Source organism: Podarcis gaigeae (assembly GCF_964106915.1).
Source record: "Podarcis gaigeae genome assembly, chromosome: 1".
NCBI classification, from domain to species: Eukaryota; Metazoa; Chordata; class Lepidosauria; order Squamata; family Lacertidae; genus Podarcis; species Podarcis gaigeae.
Window position 1 is genome coordinate 67,976,372 of NC_139678.1, and position 16,910 is coordinate 67,993,281.

Below are 16,910 nucleotides of genomic sequence, written 5' to 3' on the forward strand. Positions count from 1 at the left end.
TCCTGCCGTTTTGGCTAATGGTCAAGGATGATGGGAAAAGTAGAACATTAAGAATTGGAGAACACCACATTGGCTATCCATGCCCTAGGCAAACCTAACATGTACAGTGGTACCTCCAGTTACGAGCTTAATTCGTTCCGGAGGTCCGTTCTCAACCCAAAACCGTTTTTAACCTGAGGCGCGCTTTCGCTAATGGGGCCTGCTGCTGCTGCCGTGCCGCCGGCATGTGACTTTTGCTCGCATCCTGGGGCAAGGTTTGCTACCAAGAGCACCTACTTCCGAGTTAGCAGAGCTCGTTACCCGAAGTGTTTGTAATGAGGATGGTACATAACCCGAGGTTCCACTGTACATTGGGTTGAACGTCCAGAAGAACTTACAAACAAATGTTTCCATCAAAACATGACAATAACAGAAAGCAATTCTAGGAAGGAAGTTTAGAGTGGGGGGGGGGGAATGGCAGGGGCTTTATTTGCATGTCATCTGCCCCATGGATGCAACTGGCAGCAATTGCTGCAGTCACAATAGCTCCAAAAAAGCTGTCATGATCTGGGGGAAGCAGTAATATATATGCTGGCCTCAAGTTGCAACAGTATGTTCTTTGATAGTAGGAGTTTTTGTTTTCTCTCTCTCTGTGTGTGTGTATTCGTTCTAGCCTTCTGTGTAAAAACCTTATCCAGAATGAATTTTTAATTAATTTCCCAGAGATGCTTTCAGAAGCAGAAGAACTGCTTGGTTTAATTAACACTGGTATCTAGGGCAGATGCTTTGTTTTGCTGTAAAAGCCAGAAGGATAACCCCCCCCCCCTTGTTGCAGTTTTCCTCTCTGAAAGTCCTTCTAATTTTCATAACGCTTATGTTTTATTTGTGTGTTGTTCCTTCTCTCCTCCCCCCCTTCAATTTCTTGGATCACAGAGTTCTTCGAAAGTATGTAGTACAAATTTTGGTTGTCAGGGCAGGCAGCGCTGTGGCTGACAGGCGTAAATCTCGGCTGGGAGGTTTTGTTCACTGACCCAGAGTGCAAACGCCCACTTGCTGCAAGTGACGCGGGGTGGGGTGGGGGGCTCAAGCAGAATCGGGAGGCTCTGGAAGCTGGGCCTTGAAGTGCAATGCAGGCTATATTTCACCCCCACAACTGCATCCAGTATGTTTTGCAGACCTACTCTTTGCATTTCCCAAAGGTTGTGGGTTATGTTGTGGCTATATGGACAGTTATACCTCAATCTAAACCAACTGTACCTCAGTCTAGACTCGAACTCCCATCAGCCCCAAGTAGCTTAGGAATTATGGGAATTACAAAACCAGATTCCCCATCTCCAACCCTCCAATTTAGCACCCCTTGGTTCCAGCCCAAGCCAAACCTTGAATACTTTCTCCAATGAACCTCAGAGGCAGGGACATGCTAAGCCACAGATGAGGAGAGGCAGTTTCTCTGCTCTGTTCCCCACCTCCAGCACTATAGCAGGCCGAAAACCAGGCTCTTAGTATTTATAGCAAGCCTATCCGATCCTGTGGCTTCTCAATGTGTGTCAATGGCCAAAGGTGATTTTGCAACAGCTGCACTTCTTTCTGTACATCAGGAAGGCTCTGAGGCCTAAGGGCAACCAGCCTCTGAAAGCTCACTTGGTTATGTTCTAGGTTAATCATGAAGTTTCTGCTTTCTCCTAGGGTTTCTGACAGCATCAACCAGCATTTCAGCATCTGTGGGGGGATCCCAGCATTTCAGCAGAGGCGGCAACAACAAGATTGATTTAGGCCTGAGGTATTCAATTTGTTCAGCATGGAGCAGCACACTGAAATTACTTTCTTCTGCTCAGCAGAGCTAGCAGATAGCAAGGCAAGTACCTCAAGATCTGAGGAAATAGTTAGAGCTTCAGTCAAGCTTGCAGTAGCATTTTAAAGTACTGGGCAAATAACAAAAACTCATGTATTTTTAATTCAGCACATGGATTTCCCCCCTCAGAGATGAATATGCAACAAAAAAATTATATGTTCTTCTGTGGGCATGAATTATAATACCAGGTAGAAATGGGTCATTAAAAATGAAGCACAAACATGCCAGGTTCGTTTTAAAATGATGAATTGTTTCATCAGTGGCTGCTACACAGTTGTAACTAAATTTGTCCAGCAAAATCTTTGTTGCTGCTGATTACGTGTGACCCAGATAGAACTTGATTTCTTATTCTGCCGACAAACTGAGTTTGTGGTTAGGTGGCGGCGGAAGGAACGACTATTTAAACTGAAGAAATTGTATGTGAAATTATTTCACCTGAAATGCAAACATAAAATCCCACGAGTTAGTTTCTTCAATTACTTTTCTGATCAAAGCAGTACTGAACGTCTAATTTTCATGTGAAAATATGCAATAAAAGTAGGTTCTTTGCAGTGGATTGTGTAAATATATGTATATGTTGTAATTAACTGCCCTACGTTCATGATATACCTCTGTGCATGGAATAATATATGTAAATTAATCCATGCAGGGTTACCAATCCTAATTGGTGTAATACGGGATTGGTGGTGGTTTAGCAATGGATATATTTTTGGAAAACATTTGCAACCACCTAGTTATTATCGAAATGTAACATTTTGCTTACAGAAAACTCACATTGCTGACCCTTCATAATAATAAAATGGGCTGTTCTTCTTTCTCTCTCTTCTATGATTCTAAACAAAACGAAATGGGTTACATTCAATGGTGGCATTGTGCAAATGGAAATAACATTTTATTTTATTTATTATTACATTTATATCCCACCTTTTCCACAAGGAGTGCAAAGTGGTATACAAACTTCTCCCCCTCTCCAGTTTATCCTCACAGCAACCCTGTGAAGTATAGATAGGTAGCTGTGTTGGTCTGCCATAGTCAAAACAAAATTTGACTATTCCTTCCAGTAGTACCTTAGAGACCAACTAAGTTTGTTATTGGTATGAGCTTTCGTGTATTGCACACTTCTTCAGATATCTGTGAAGTATGTTAGGCTGAAAGATAGTGACTAGCTCAAGGTTTCATGGGGATTTGAACCCTGGTTTCTCAGGTCCTAGTCCATCACTGTAAATACCGCAGTGGCTCTCAGTTGTGCAAAGTGGTTCACCTTATTTTCACCCAATCTCTTACTTGCTGTAGCCCTGCACTATATCCTACACAGTTCCAGAGGGTGATATTCAACTAGTTTTGCTCAGAGCGGATCCACTGGAATTAATGAGCATGTCTAAGTGAGGTCCATTAATTTCAGTGGGTCTGCTTAGGTTGAATAGCACCTGAAGAGTATCTGAACCCACAGGGGCAGCTCTTTTGAGGATGTGATGTGTAGGGGAGATTGGCCAAAATCAGGTGCCCCAGTTTGTGTGAGTGGAAGTGCATCATTGGATACAACCCAATGATGATAATTAAGTTTTTGAAATTCTAATATTTAGTATTATTATTTTTAGTATTATTTATTGAATTTGTATGCTGCCCTTCATCCAAGATCACAGGACAGTTCACAACATAAAAATACAAAATGATAACACAAAATACATAATAAAAACAAGAAAAAGAGTGAAAGCAAACCAATAAAACCCTCCCACAAACACAATTAAAAGAACATAAGTGTTTTTGCCTGGCACCTAAAGATACATAACAAAGGTGCCAGGTGAGCTTCCCTGAAGGATCATACTTTTCTGTTAAAGATGGTCCAAACTCTGCCTTCCAAGAACAAGTACGTGACTTTAAAGTACAACTCCGCAGAAAATGAAGGAACTGGAGGCCTCAGGAATTAACCTCTGAAGATCTGTAATCTTAAAAGCTACTTCTTAAAAAACCTTAAGATCTTTAAATGAGAATCCCTATAATCAAAGCTCTTCAAAGAAGACACCTCAGCAAGTAAAAAGCCACTCATTAATATTTGTTAATGCAGAAGCTTTAGGCTAATTGAATATTAATTTCCCTTTTAATGCACTGGTCCTGGATAGTTTGGAATGAATATGGCATAATTAGGAATAAATGAATGATGCTTTCCTTTGAACATATTGCAGATCATGAGCTAACCCCTCTCTATCTAGTGGCAAGAGGAGATTCCTTGCGTCTCTAGTACTCCCTCAGCCCCCCTATTTCCTGTTCCTCCTCTGGAGGAACTATTCTAATATAAAACATGCTTCCCTGAAGAACAATCCTAATATAAACCATTCTTTCCCAGAGTTTTTTTTCCACAGGAATAAGAGTCACTCTGTGAGAACTGAGGATGAAAGAGAGAGAGCTGTTACTGACGTTTTTGATTTATAGTAGTGAGAATCGTGACTGAGGATAGCTGATGAATAAGTTATCCTTGGCTGCTTTTGGTTGCCCATATAAAGATTGGTGGCTGGGGCAGTGTAGGTGTGAGCTGAAGTATCGGCCCTAACTACATAGCTGTTTTCACTGCCTGCAAACCGCTGACTGGCAATTTTTCAAGAGGGCTGGGCTATAAATATGGGAGAAGTTTGCTCATTGTGCTGGGGATGGGGAGGGGAGGGGAGGAAGAGCACCCCCTGCCACATTGCCAAGGCAAAGCAGAGACACCACCTGTCTTTCTAGCACTATGCATGGTCACTTCCTGACTGCCGGTATTTGGCGTGGGCAGGGGATTCAAATGTGTACTGGCATTTTGGATTTGTGCAATTAAAGTGGCTTAAAGTACTTTGTTGTCTTAGCACAATGGATCCACTAAAAAAACAAAACAAAACATTTTGCAGTTAGGAAAGTGATGGGGAAATGCACTAAAAAGTGTTGGTTGGATGAATGAATGAATGAATGAATGAATGAATGAATGATTGAATGAATGATTAATGGGAAGTTGGGGAACCATAGTACAAGCAATGCAGGATGAATTGAGGCTGGATGCTTAGAGTCCTAGAACCTCCCAGCAAACAAACATCTGAATGAATGTTTCATAAAGACCAGATATAATCCACCCTCTGTGTAAGCGAATCAGGATGAATACTTAATAAACAGGTTGTCTGGAAGGAGTCCCATGCTGTGGGGAATTTTATGCTGCCAAACAGGATGTGTACACTTGAGAAGAAATGCATGACATGGAGCATGAAAAGCAGATTGAGAGTATATGGGTAAAAATTGTCGGAGAGAGAAACAACAGTGACCTTACTGTGGGTGTCTGCTATAGACCGCCAAGCCAGACGGAAGACTTGGATGATGCCTTACTAGAGCAGATTACCAAACATTCAGAGAAATGCTGTGGACATAGTGTACAGTATCTTGATTTCAGTCAGGCTTGTGACAAAGTCCCCCATAATGTTCTTGCGAGAAAGCTAGTAAAATGTGGGTTGAACGAGGTAACTGTTAGGTGGATTTGTAGCTGGTTGACTGACCGAACCCAAAGAGTACTCATTAATGGTTCCTTGTTATCCTGAAAAAAAGTGACAAGTGGGATGCCGCAGGGTTCTGTCCTGGGCTTGTTGTTGTTCAACATCTTTAGAAATGACTTACCGTACATGAAGAAATTGAGGGGATGCTCATCTAATTTGCAGATGACACCAAACTGGGAGGGGTATCTAATGATGCAGAAGACAGCATCAGAATTCACAATTCTTTGTATTTCCCCACACATGTGAGACCTCAGGAATAATTGGTATTCACCAGTTATTTCCCAACACATGTTTCACAGCAAAGTGGAGGAAATGATACTCAGTTGCCTAGGCCATTCTGTGACCCTCCATTACTGTGTTGTGCTGGAATTTGTGCAGCACACCAGAAGATAAGGATGCATATGTTGCTGTTGTTAATTCTGCTGCATGGTCTTTCATCACAATAAAGATTGATTGATTGATTGATTGATTGATTGCTCCTATAAAAAAAGGTAACGAGACCCCTGACCATTAGGTCCAGTCGTGGCCAACTCTGGGGTTGCGGCGCTCATCTTGCTTTACTGGCTGAGGGAGCCGGCGTACAGCTTCCAGGTCATGTGGCCAGCATGACTAAGCCGCTTCTGGTGAACCAGAGCAGCGCACAGAAACGCCGTTTACCTTCCCGCCAGAGCGGTATCTATTTATCTACTTGCACTTTGACGTGCTTTTGAACTGCTGGGTTGGCAGGAGCAGGGACCGTGATTACTCCTATAGTAGGCATCTATTTTCCAGCACTGTGCATGGCTCCCAGCAATGACAGGGAAAAATAAGGAATTTGTCCAATTGCAGAAGCAAGGAATGCTTCCTACTTCCGTTGCTGGGTTTGGAGACCTAGTCAAGCAAGGGAGCGACATCTCACTTCTGTTGCCATGCTTCTAATGTGGCTGTGAGAACTCATGGGAAAAGGGACATATTTGTGAAGGATCCACCCCCACCTACTTTACACCAGTTCTTCCATGAGAACCGTTTCAGCTTTGGGTGAGGAAGTGGGCTAAGAGATTTCAGTTGAGAGAGGGAAAACTCACAGCAAGATTTTGTGATGTGCTAGCTGGTTGGAAGAAGCAAATTTCTTTTGTTCTGAATAATCCTTTGGTACAATGTAATTATCAACCAGATGGGAAAACCTGTTAATGCAAGGCATAATGTGTGAAGGAGCATTGAAGGGAAGGTGTGAGAACCTGAAGTCTCCATGGCACTGAGGACAGCAGCTGCGTACATTTCATTTTCAGCACATTACATCCATTTACACAACCAAGCAGCACATGTGACAGAATGCCAGGGTCCTGAATATTACCCCTTTGTCCTATTTATGTGCTTTCCAGAGGCATCTAATTAATCTCTGGGAGAAACTGGTTGCTGGACTAGATAGGTGTTTGGTCTTATACAGCAGGGCGATTTTTATGTTCTTATGTTCTCAACTCACTTTGTGCCTGAAAAGTAAAGTAGGCACAGCCAAAAGTTTGTCATGTGTTGAAATGATTACATTACTGTACTAGCTAAGGATGTAACGTCTACTGAGCAATGCAGCCTATTTTGGTTGCTCATTTCCACCTACTTTGCTTCCTTCCATAAAATTTGAACCTGGGTCAAACTTTGACTGATCAGTCATCATAAAATATTAAGTCCGGATGATGCTTCTTTATCATCCATGCACTGAGCTGGGATAATACATAAATTAGATTATGTAGTATGATTCCATAACACCCCATATTATAGTGCAATCAATCAAAGAAGCAGAGAGCTGCTTTTTGAAGAACAGAAATAGGAAAATAGTTGAAACTGTTTCTCCATTATAACTCACCTGTGGTAACATGTTCGGCATGGCTTCAGAAGGAATAAATGTAAATCACTATTATTAAACTCTGTTAAACTCTGTCAAACTCTGAGAGTGCAGTGCCATCCATAACAGGCGATTGACCTGGGAACCACCCACCTACAAAACCTCTGTCTTTCCAGGATTCAAGTTAAGTTTATTGGCCACCATCCAGATCACCACAGCTACAACCTAGGTACAGTATTGGTCCAAGGCTTGCACAGCCTCTCCTTGCTCAGATGCAACAGAAATTTGGGTATAATCAGCATGTTGGTGACATCTTGCTCCAAAACTCCTATTGAATGACATCCGTGTCAATACATATTTCTGGATTCCCACCTTTGAACATGAAGGGATGTGATCTGTGAAATATCTCTTCCTGCAATGAAATAAGAATGTTGTGTTCAAATAGAAGCAAGAATTGGTTGCAATGATAGGCATGAAAGTGAAAGAAGCAGTAGCTGAGTAGGATAACATGCTTTGGAACCACAATATGAGGTTCCAGCAACTGCATGTGTCCGGATGAACAAGTACATACTGGTTTTTTTTGTTTTTGTTTTTAACATAAATTTACTTAATTATATGTGCTTTCAGCTTAATGTGGTTGCATGGGCAAGCAATCATCTGAACTGCTTCACGGCACATCCAGATTGGTTTCAAGGTTGCGATGAGGTCAGTAACTTTTTCCACACACCTCATCACAAACAAAATTCTAATCTGGCCATGCAACAGAGCCGTCAGATGACCTCTTAGCTGCGTGACCAGCTGTAGTTCATATTAAAGTCACCATGGAACCAAGGCCAATTTTAATTTGTTTGAATTCTTGCTTATAATTGCAGAGACAGTTGTGTTGTAATAGGATCACCTACTAAAAGGACGACTTGGTCATAAATCCCAAGCCAATTTAAATAAAGCTATTAAAGTGTCAAGGGTGCCTTGTATTGGTGTACTTTCCAGTCCCACCATCAGACAAGAGGGAGACACAAATCAGCCTGATCTTAAAAAGAGAGCCATACTCTAATATAAAACATGAATTTCTTTGGCATATCACAGGGAGACATAGTATCAATACATCCCACTACTTCTTTGTGCCTGATTATATCTAATACCTCATGTGGAAAATTAACCAGCAATTTAATAGCATGCATTGAAAAAGTCCCTTTCAAAAGAGCAATCTCAGCTATTATAAATCATACCACTACAACTAGCAAACAGTGTGAAGGTGAAGTAAATATCAGTAGCTATGTAGCAGACTTTTATTTTACCACACTGTATGGCCTTGATCCTTAAAAGTAAAAAACAAGGATTATGAATTATCTTTGGAAAATCAACACACTACGCTAAATAGGTATCTTATCTCTTAAGGGAGACTCAGTTTTTACATTCTCCACTGTACCAGGATTTTGCAAAACCCTTATGCCAGAGGCAGTAAGGCCTCCAGATGCTGTTGGACTACAAATTCCATCATCCCTGACCATTGGCCATGCTTGTAGGGGTTTATGGGAGCTTGAGTCCAACAGCATCTGGAGGGTCACAAGTTCTCCATCCCTCCTTATGTGATAGGATCCATATAAGGTGTGTGTGTGTGTGTGTGCGCGCGCGCGCGCGCTCTCAGATCTTGTACTTGAATTAGTCTTATTTCAGATCTTAGGCCCTAGAGAAAAATTCAGCTGGAAACAATTTAGAACAGTTCTGCTTTAATAAGGGATCTGTCCAAAGATGTGTAAACCTCCGGGCAACTACAACTCGTCTAGACATGAAGAATTTACTCTATGAAGAATTATTGTCTTAGTTGATTTTGCATCAGCCTGAATTGCAGAATCTAGCCTCATGAGAACAAAGGAACAGGAGTTAGAGGAAACTTTACTCCTCTGCTTAATGTGCTAAGATCTCTAGGGCTGAAGGGGGGCAGGGGATCCTAAAGATCCATTGTCAGGAGGGCCTGACATGGGTTGAGTAGACCAGGTTTTGTGGAGCCCATGGAAGTACATATAGACAATGGTGTCTGGTGCTTATTGGCACTAGTTGGGCAAAGGGCGGAGATACCAGCAGAGTCAACCAATTCTAGCTGTGAGTTCATCCTCTCTGCTGAGTTCTACAAGGGCAACATTGAGACACAGGACAGGAAGCTGACATGCAGTGCTACCCCTTGGGCAGGCAAGTGGGGGCTGGGTGAGAGCAGAGTGAGATTGCATGGGCAGGGTCTCATTTGCCCTAATGGATCAGCCTCCATTGCATGCAGAAATATCCTTCAGAGCTTTTCAGAAACGGGGCACAATTGTATACTTCAGAGGGCTGTTTTGTCTTTCTTTACTTTCATGATACAGTACATGCTACCATTCTTTGTGACTGGTTTCATCAGTTTTTTATATTAGGCCTTTCGTTTTTGTAATGCATTAACTGAAGAAAAATGGTATATGCACTTGTTTTAAACAACTGCAGGCAATAATACATCCCCTCACAATGAACATGGTTTTGAACGGCACTACACCAAAATATGTTATGTCTGATTTCCATTAAACCTAATTCTTATGTTCTTTCAGTATACCTTGAGAGGATCCATCTCCTCATCACAGCTACCCATTGGCTTGCCCTCTGTTCACTTGAATGCTGGTCCTGAGTAAGTGCTCTATAAGTTAAATTCCTGTTCCATTTATTGCTCTGTTATACCACCTCTAGGTCTAGTACTTTTTTCTGAAAGTAATTTTGTTTGAAAAATCGTATTTTAATATATACAGAGGCTAGGAAGATGGTGTATAGTGATAACATTTTATATACACTCTCTTTCCCAAGCAGAGCTGCACTTTAATTGTATATTATCTGCCACATTATGCTATGCATAGTAGGGGCTGAACACAGACTGTCCAAGATTGATTTTATTCAGAAGGGTTCCTTTATGCCTCTTCTTTAATTTCAGGGCAGTGGGTGCGGGGACAGAAAGACTGTAAGTCTTTTCAGTCTAAAATATTTAAAATATCATAAATAATTTCTCTGGGATGCATGCATGTTTGCATTACAACTTAAACGTTTGAGTTATGAATGTTGACTCTGAGATGTAGCTGATATGATAATGAAGCACAGTACAGTTTAGCTAGAAATAATTTGCAGTCTGAGCCTGTTTTCTATTAAATAATGATCTCCCAGGCTGATGTCAGAAAGGGGGCATATCATTCAATTGGGAAGCAGGAGAAGCTCAAGGTACGTAAACTAGCATAAGTGTTAAATAATGGATCTGTGCTAAGTCATCTCTTGTAGATAGTTATTTCAAACCAAGAGTTGCCAGTGTAGTTGTGGTGAGTGTGTGTGTGCTCACAGGGTCGCCACCACCAACTGAAACCAGCCTTGAAAAAGCATTCAGTTGTAGCCAATAGAATACGTTGCAGTGTGTGCTGGGATAAGGGTTGCGTGTGATGCCCACAACAGTTTCTCTCATTTGCAAATGTGCCCTTGGGTGACCTCTGTTTTAAACAGATGCTGGTATTCACCCCTTCCTTATTATATGAGGTGAAACATTTATTTATTGTTTCATTTCCATCCCACCTTTTACTCCAAGGAGCTCAAGTTGGCATACAAGGTTCTCCCCCTTACACAATTAAACCCCACAATAACCCTGTGAGATATGTTAGGCTGAAAGGCAGTGACAGAACGAAGGTGACCCAGTGAGCTTTGTGGCTTAGCAGGGATTCGAATCCTGGTCTCCCAGGTCCTGGCCTGACACTCTTAACTGCTACACCACAGTTAAGCTCTCCATGAAGCTATCACTGAACACAACACAATACATAGTTCCACCTTCAATTTTATTTTTGTGCAAAAATAGCATCTCCTCATCTCTCCCTTATTTAAATAGATTGATTTTGTTTTTATTGCAAAGTCCAATCATTCATAATAAATTGGTTTGCATTATAAAGCCCATTAAGATGCCTAGTCATCAACAAAAGTATCTCTCTCTGCCCAAAGAAATTGTAAACATGTTTGGTAATGGTGGGGGCTACTGATATAGTGTATCTTAATCTCAAAGAAGCACCATAAAAATGAATTTGAACAGCAAAACAAGAATTGACCAAAAATCATAGGGCAATGTATATGCTAATCTGAAAACGACAAGGCTATTTGAAGGCATGGCAGCTCAATTTCAACACTAGCTTTTATTTCAGTTTGTTAGAAATAAAGAGCAAGGTGAGAAGAGTTATGGGATGCACATGAACCAGAACAAAGGGTGTAAGCCAGACCACTGCATGTGTGGTCAGAGAATGTGGCCATTACTAACCCACTTCTCTCCAGCCATGCTGCTGCCCCATTGATGTAGTGAGCATCCCCCCCCCCCCCATGGAGAAGGAATTCATGTCATACACATTCCTAAATGCTGTTATAGGTTTATGGGTGCTAAATACCTGGGCTCTGGGTAAACATTAAAATTTAATTAGCATTTGTGTGTTAAAATGGGATGTCAGACCTGTGTGCCTTAAGATGTGTGTTAAATGCTTTACTTCTCTGATGAGCATGTGCGGAAGACTACATTAGGCAGACTTCTTAAATTGTGTGCTTCTTAATCCAAGGAAATCAACATGAGTTGAAAGGTAATGGAATCAGTCTAATTTCCTTGGAGGTGATGGCCTGGGGATAATGAGTCATTAGCACATCCAAAGGGTGGGGCCTCCCTCCCCCAGTTTGAAAATCAGAGGCAATGAAAGCTTAGTGTAGTGCAAGCTGACAGGACGAAGCGGGGTGGGGTGGGGGGGTCAGAGAGACATGGCTTTTTGCTGTTGGGCTGCAAGGCAGCAGTCTGGAGACAAACAAAAAACTATTGGAAAGGGATGCTGCAGGTACCCGTGGAATCTCGCATCGCTTGGAGATTAGTGTGGCATGTCACAATTCACTTAGCCAGGAACATCTAGCAACTCTTTCTTCCCACAGCAAAAGAGCTGTTTTGGGAAGGGAGAGTTAGGGAAGGAGCTAAACCTATAGGGTAGTTAGTATGCAGCATTTTCAAGTAGCTTCCAGGGCCCCTAACAGGCTCCACCACTAACACCTGTCCTGTGTTCATTTGGGGATCCAGTCAAGGCTAGTGCATACCATGCCAAGTCCTAGCCAATGCTCCAACAGTAATTGGGTCTTTCAGCCAGTTTGAATAAGTTCATCAGCTACCCAGTGCAACAAGGAAAAAACATAACCAGTCATAACCACAGGCTCATGGTTGTAATTGTAATGGATCAGCATTATATTTAATTGAATATAATGCTGAATGGCATTATGGTGTTTGATGAAGGTAAAGCAATGTAAAGAAAGGCAATATAAGTTACGTAAACTAATTCACAGGGATGTGGGTGGCGCTGTGGGTTAAACCACTGAGCCTGTTGGGCTTGCCAATCGAAAGGTCGGTGGTTCGAATCCACGTGACAGGCTGAGCTCTTGTTGTTTGGTCCCAACTTCTGCCAACCTAGCAGTTCGAAAGCACACAGTACAAGTAGATAAATAGGTACCGGTTTGGCAGGAAGGTAAATGGGGTTTCCGTGCGCTGCTCTGGTTCCACCAGAAGCAGCTTAGTCATGCTGGCCACATGACCCAGAAAAACTGTCTGCAGAAGTGGACAAAGCCGGCTCCCTCGGCCTTTAAAGCGAGACGAGCACGCAACCCCAGAGTCGTTCACAACTGGACTTAATTGTCAGGGGTCCCTTTACCTTTAAACTAATTCATGGTAGATGCAGTGCTTTTTTTCCTTAAAATAATTGTTTAGGGGTACTCTCATTTTGACTCAAGAAAATCACCATTTTATAGTTCAAATTGGGAAAAAGAAATGCAGTCAATGGACAAAAGTACAAAGATTCACAAAATGTTTAGGGGTATGCTCAGCCATGCATCCCCCCAGAAAAAAAGCACTGGGTAGATGTATTGGTTTAATAATGGCATGAATGAATACTTGCATTGGCAAAGTAATCAATCAGAATAAGTAACACTGTTCCTTCATGCGTTAGCTTTTGCTCAGGTTCTTTTAGGAGAATCACAGGTATGCCTGTGATATGCTCTTAGGTTTCTTAGATGGCTATTAGTAGATTGAAATTATAAATTAGGCATTTGTCAAATTGTGACATACTTATGAATAAATCTGTTGCTGAGAAACAAGGCATTACTTTGCCAAAGGAAAAAAGAGGATTGTAGATGCATCAACTGTTCCTGTTATATTTGTGAAGTAGGCTTAAAGCAATTACAGGTGCTTTGATCATCCACCCAAAAATATGTGATAATAGAATTTTATAATTAATCTTCTTTTTATGAAGCAGTTGATAACTCCCACTGCAATCTAAAATTGTGGGAAAATTGATTCATACAACTCTCTTTATCAGTGACCTACAGCATGATAATTTTTCATGTAGGAGAATTTACATCTTTACCATCACAATGACATTTTAAACCAACTGCAGCTTAGAACAGGTTGCTATAAATCAGGATTTATCACAAATTTAGTGATATTTTCTTAACTATGGTGAAGTTTCCAGGGTATCACTGGGCCTTTATGATCAAGAATCCTCTGGTGTAATTATATATCTGTGTTATTGGTGCTCAATCATTATTTTTATTAACTGTCAAAAAACACCATTTGTTAAGAAACAAAGTTGCTATGGGCATTTATTTACCAATATGTAACTACCAAAAGGGACAGAATTAAAATGAAACCAATGAATGCACCTTATAGATACTGTTTTGTGCACTGAGTTGGACAGTTAACTTGGCAGCTGTTAATATTATATAATATAATCACTATATCTGAACCAGCAGCCAGCAAAGGTCACATGAGTGTCACAGCAGATCCTGCTGGTGGTCTGTTCAGGCAGCATTAAATGTTTGCCTCTTCAGCTACAAATATGCACATTTTGCTTTGGAGTGTTTTGCCACAAAACATTTGGGTCAACATGGTGAGAATGGCCTATGTCTCTGACTTTCCCCAGATGCCTTGTGTGACCCACTGAATAGGGTCTTTTCCAGTGTGCTGTTGACCACTCAAAGCTTGGGATTTATTTATTTTTAAATTAAGTAATACAAACATTGTGCATTTCTGAACTCCTGTAATAAGTCAGGCCTATCCAGCCCAAATGGTAGCTGATTTCTAAAGTCTAGGAATGTTTTGGATAACTGAGATCCTCTTAATTGGATATGTTAGGGATTGAGTTTGGGACCCTCTGTGTGCAAATTGTGTGTTCCATCAAAGATCGAAGGTTCATTTCCATGGAAATGATGTGGTACACTTCAGAATTCAGACTATGGCTCAACTTATCTCTACCTGAAGCATCAACATGCCTTGGACACACCATGTGTCCCTGCATGGTGACACATGTTCCTTGAATGTCAGTCACTAAAGCCCCCACCCTCATTCTTTGATGTAAGGGGTACTAAAATGAAAAAGTTTAGGAACAGAAGTATTTGACTTGGGTTTGTACCAAGTCCAGGGAAACAGCATCCTATAACCAAGGCCATGTCAAAAATATTTTTGGATTGTATCCAGCTCTGCCTGTGAGCATTTGTTATAGAAAGGTGATGCTCTTGACTGTTTTCTTTCTGCTTTCTTGACTGCTTTCTTTCCTACAGCTCCTCCACATAATCAATATTCATTTGGATTTGCTTGTGCAAAGGTTGTGCAATGGTTAGAATATGCCCAGTCTTTACTGAGCATTTATCCTAATTTGCTTACAGTGTGGTAAAGAGGCAATGAGCATCCTCCAGCATTTACCCTGATTTGATTGTGGGATGTTTGCATATCTTCCCTTTAAACATTTGTTCATCTAACACTTAAAAATGTATTTCTCTGCCACTTTCCAAACAGCAGAAGTCCTTCTCTTAAAGTGGATTTGTTCTGCTAGGGCAAAAAAGACCTTCAATTCATTTTAATTGTGCAAACTTAAAATTCTGGTTCATGCTGAAACCCACTCACAAAAGTATATAAGCAACCATGTTTAGCAACTTTTCTAACTGATAATTTATTACTTACATTATTTCATAGTTGTGCATTTCAATTCTAGGCTTGTTCGCTCAGAAGCATTTGTTGCTTTAAAATATTAATATGCTACCTTTAAGAATAAAACTCTTCTCTGGCGGCTTCCATAAAAGCACTGCAATATAGTACAACACAATCAAGAATCAAAAATATTAATAAGCCAGCAAATAATAAAACTGACAAACATCCAGCTCAGAATTAAAGCACCAATATGACCCAAAGCAAGAATAGCGGGGAGGAGGGGTGGAATCCAGGAAAAAAGTCAGTGAGAACAGAGGGGAGTTCAGATCTTTCCTAAAGGCTTTAAAATATTGTGTTTGACAGAGCCAAGTTGCTAAAAAATTCTAGAGCTGTGGGACTAAGTAAGTAGCACCACTATGCTTGTGTACCTAGGACTGCAGTCATACAAAATTAAGTGTGCATAGGACTGTAATCTTAAACTGAGAAGTGGGAAGATTACTTGCATACTGTTAAGCAGGGATGGGTAGCCTCAGGCCCAGGGGCCAAACCCAGCTCTCCATGCCTCACTTTCTGGCTCTCAAAACTCTCCCTACGTCACACACCCTCATCAGCCTTGTCTTGCACCTGCCTTGAGTGCTTTTGCCTAGCAGGAATGCGTCCTGAAACTCTGATACTGCTCCTTGCTTGCCTGTATGGAGGATGGAGAGGGAAGTGTAGATGTGTTGAAACCAGCCTATTGCACAAAGGTAAACATCACATTCGTCGCTCTGGCACTTTTGTCTCTGTCCCTGCCCATCGCTGATTTTTGGCTCCCAGAAGCTTGCCCAGAAGCAGCTTTCACCCTTTTGAGTGAAAAAGGCTTCTCCGGCCCTGGTTTTGTGAACAACTTGGTTAGGAACAAAGCTCTGGCTCCATTTGGTACAAAGATAAGGCATAGACAGTATACCTATTATTTTCAATTACAGAACTTATCAGCGCTATTTATAATACACAGTTGTCCTACTGACCCTGGGCACTGGCAGTTCATCAAGTCAACAGCAGACTTTATTATCATCAGCTGTCACCTCTTGAGCTCTTCTCAATGTATGTTATGTTCTTCTGTATCAGTTATCATTTTGCTTCCGATGTTCCCCACATTTGGCAATGACAAATGAGTCTGGCCTTTCACATTTTACCACCTCAGAACCTGATCTGCTGCCCATCATCTTTTCCTCTGTCGGTTTACTTAAACGACTGTGAACAGAGAAAAATACCGATCCTTTCTGGTATAGTTCTTAGTAAGTGTCACTTACAACATGAAGGACAACGACTCATTGAATTATTTCAAGATTGGCTAGAGAGGCTTGGGAAATGGAGGTCAGTTTCTGCATCTCTTGTGGGTGTAGACATGAAGGCTGACTAAAATATGAAGGGGCTGTTTTTCTCCATTCATCCCTTAGAGCAGGGATTGGCAAATTTCAGGCTTGCATGATCTACTTTGTTTTTTACCAGAATCCCAAAAACTCTTACCACTCTTAACAAACTGCAGTTCCCAGGATGCTTTGCAGGAAGCCATGACTGTTTAAAGTGGTATGATAGTATTATGGGTAGATGCTTGTGTTCAAAATTTGAAATGTGGGAGCTTATTTTATTTATTTCACTTAATCGTATTTATATACCACTTAGTCATCAAATCCTCTAAGTAGTTTACATAAATTGTGGGATATATATGAAAGTGCTGATAAGAGAAAATGTTAAAAGCAAGCACTAGTTGACCTAAAAATTTCAAAA

General features: G+C 41.1%; 1 long non-coding RNA gene across 1 annotated transcript in view; it reads right to left on the reverse strand.

The window, feature by feature from the left end:
* The window catches only part of LOC310838681, an 85,838-nt gene that overhangs the window by 1,493 nt on the left and 67,435 nt on the right, over positions 1–16,910 (reverse strand). The window contains exon 3 of the long non-coding RNA XR_014561115.1: positions 16,184–16,373. This is a non-coding gene — a long non-coding RNA (uncharacterized lncRNA). The remainder of the gene's footprint in view (positions 1–16,183; positions 16,374–16,910) is intronic.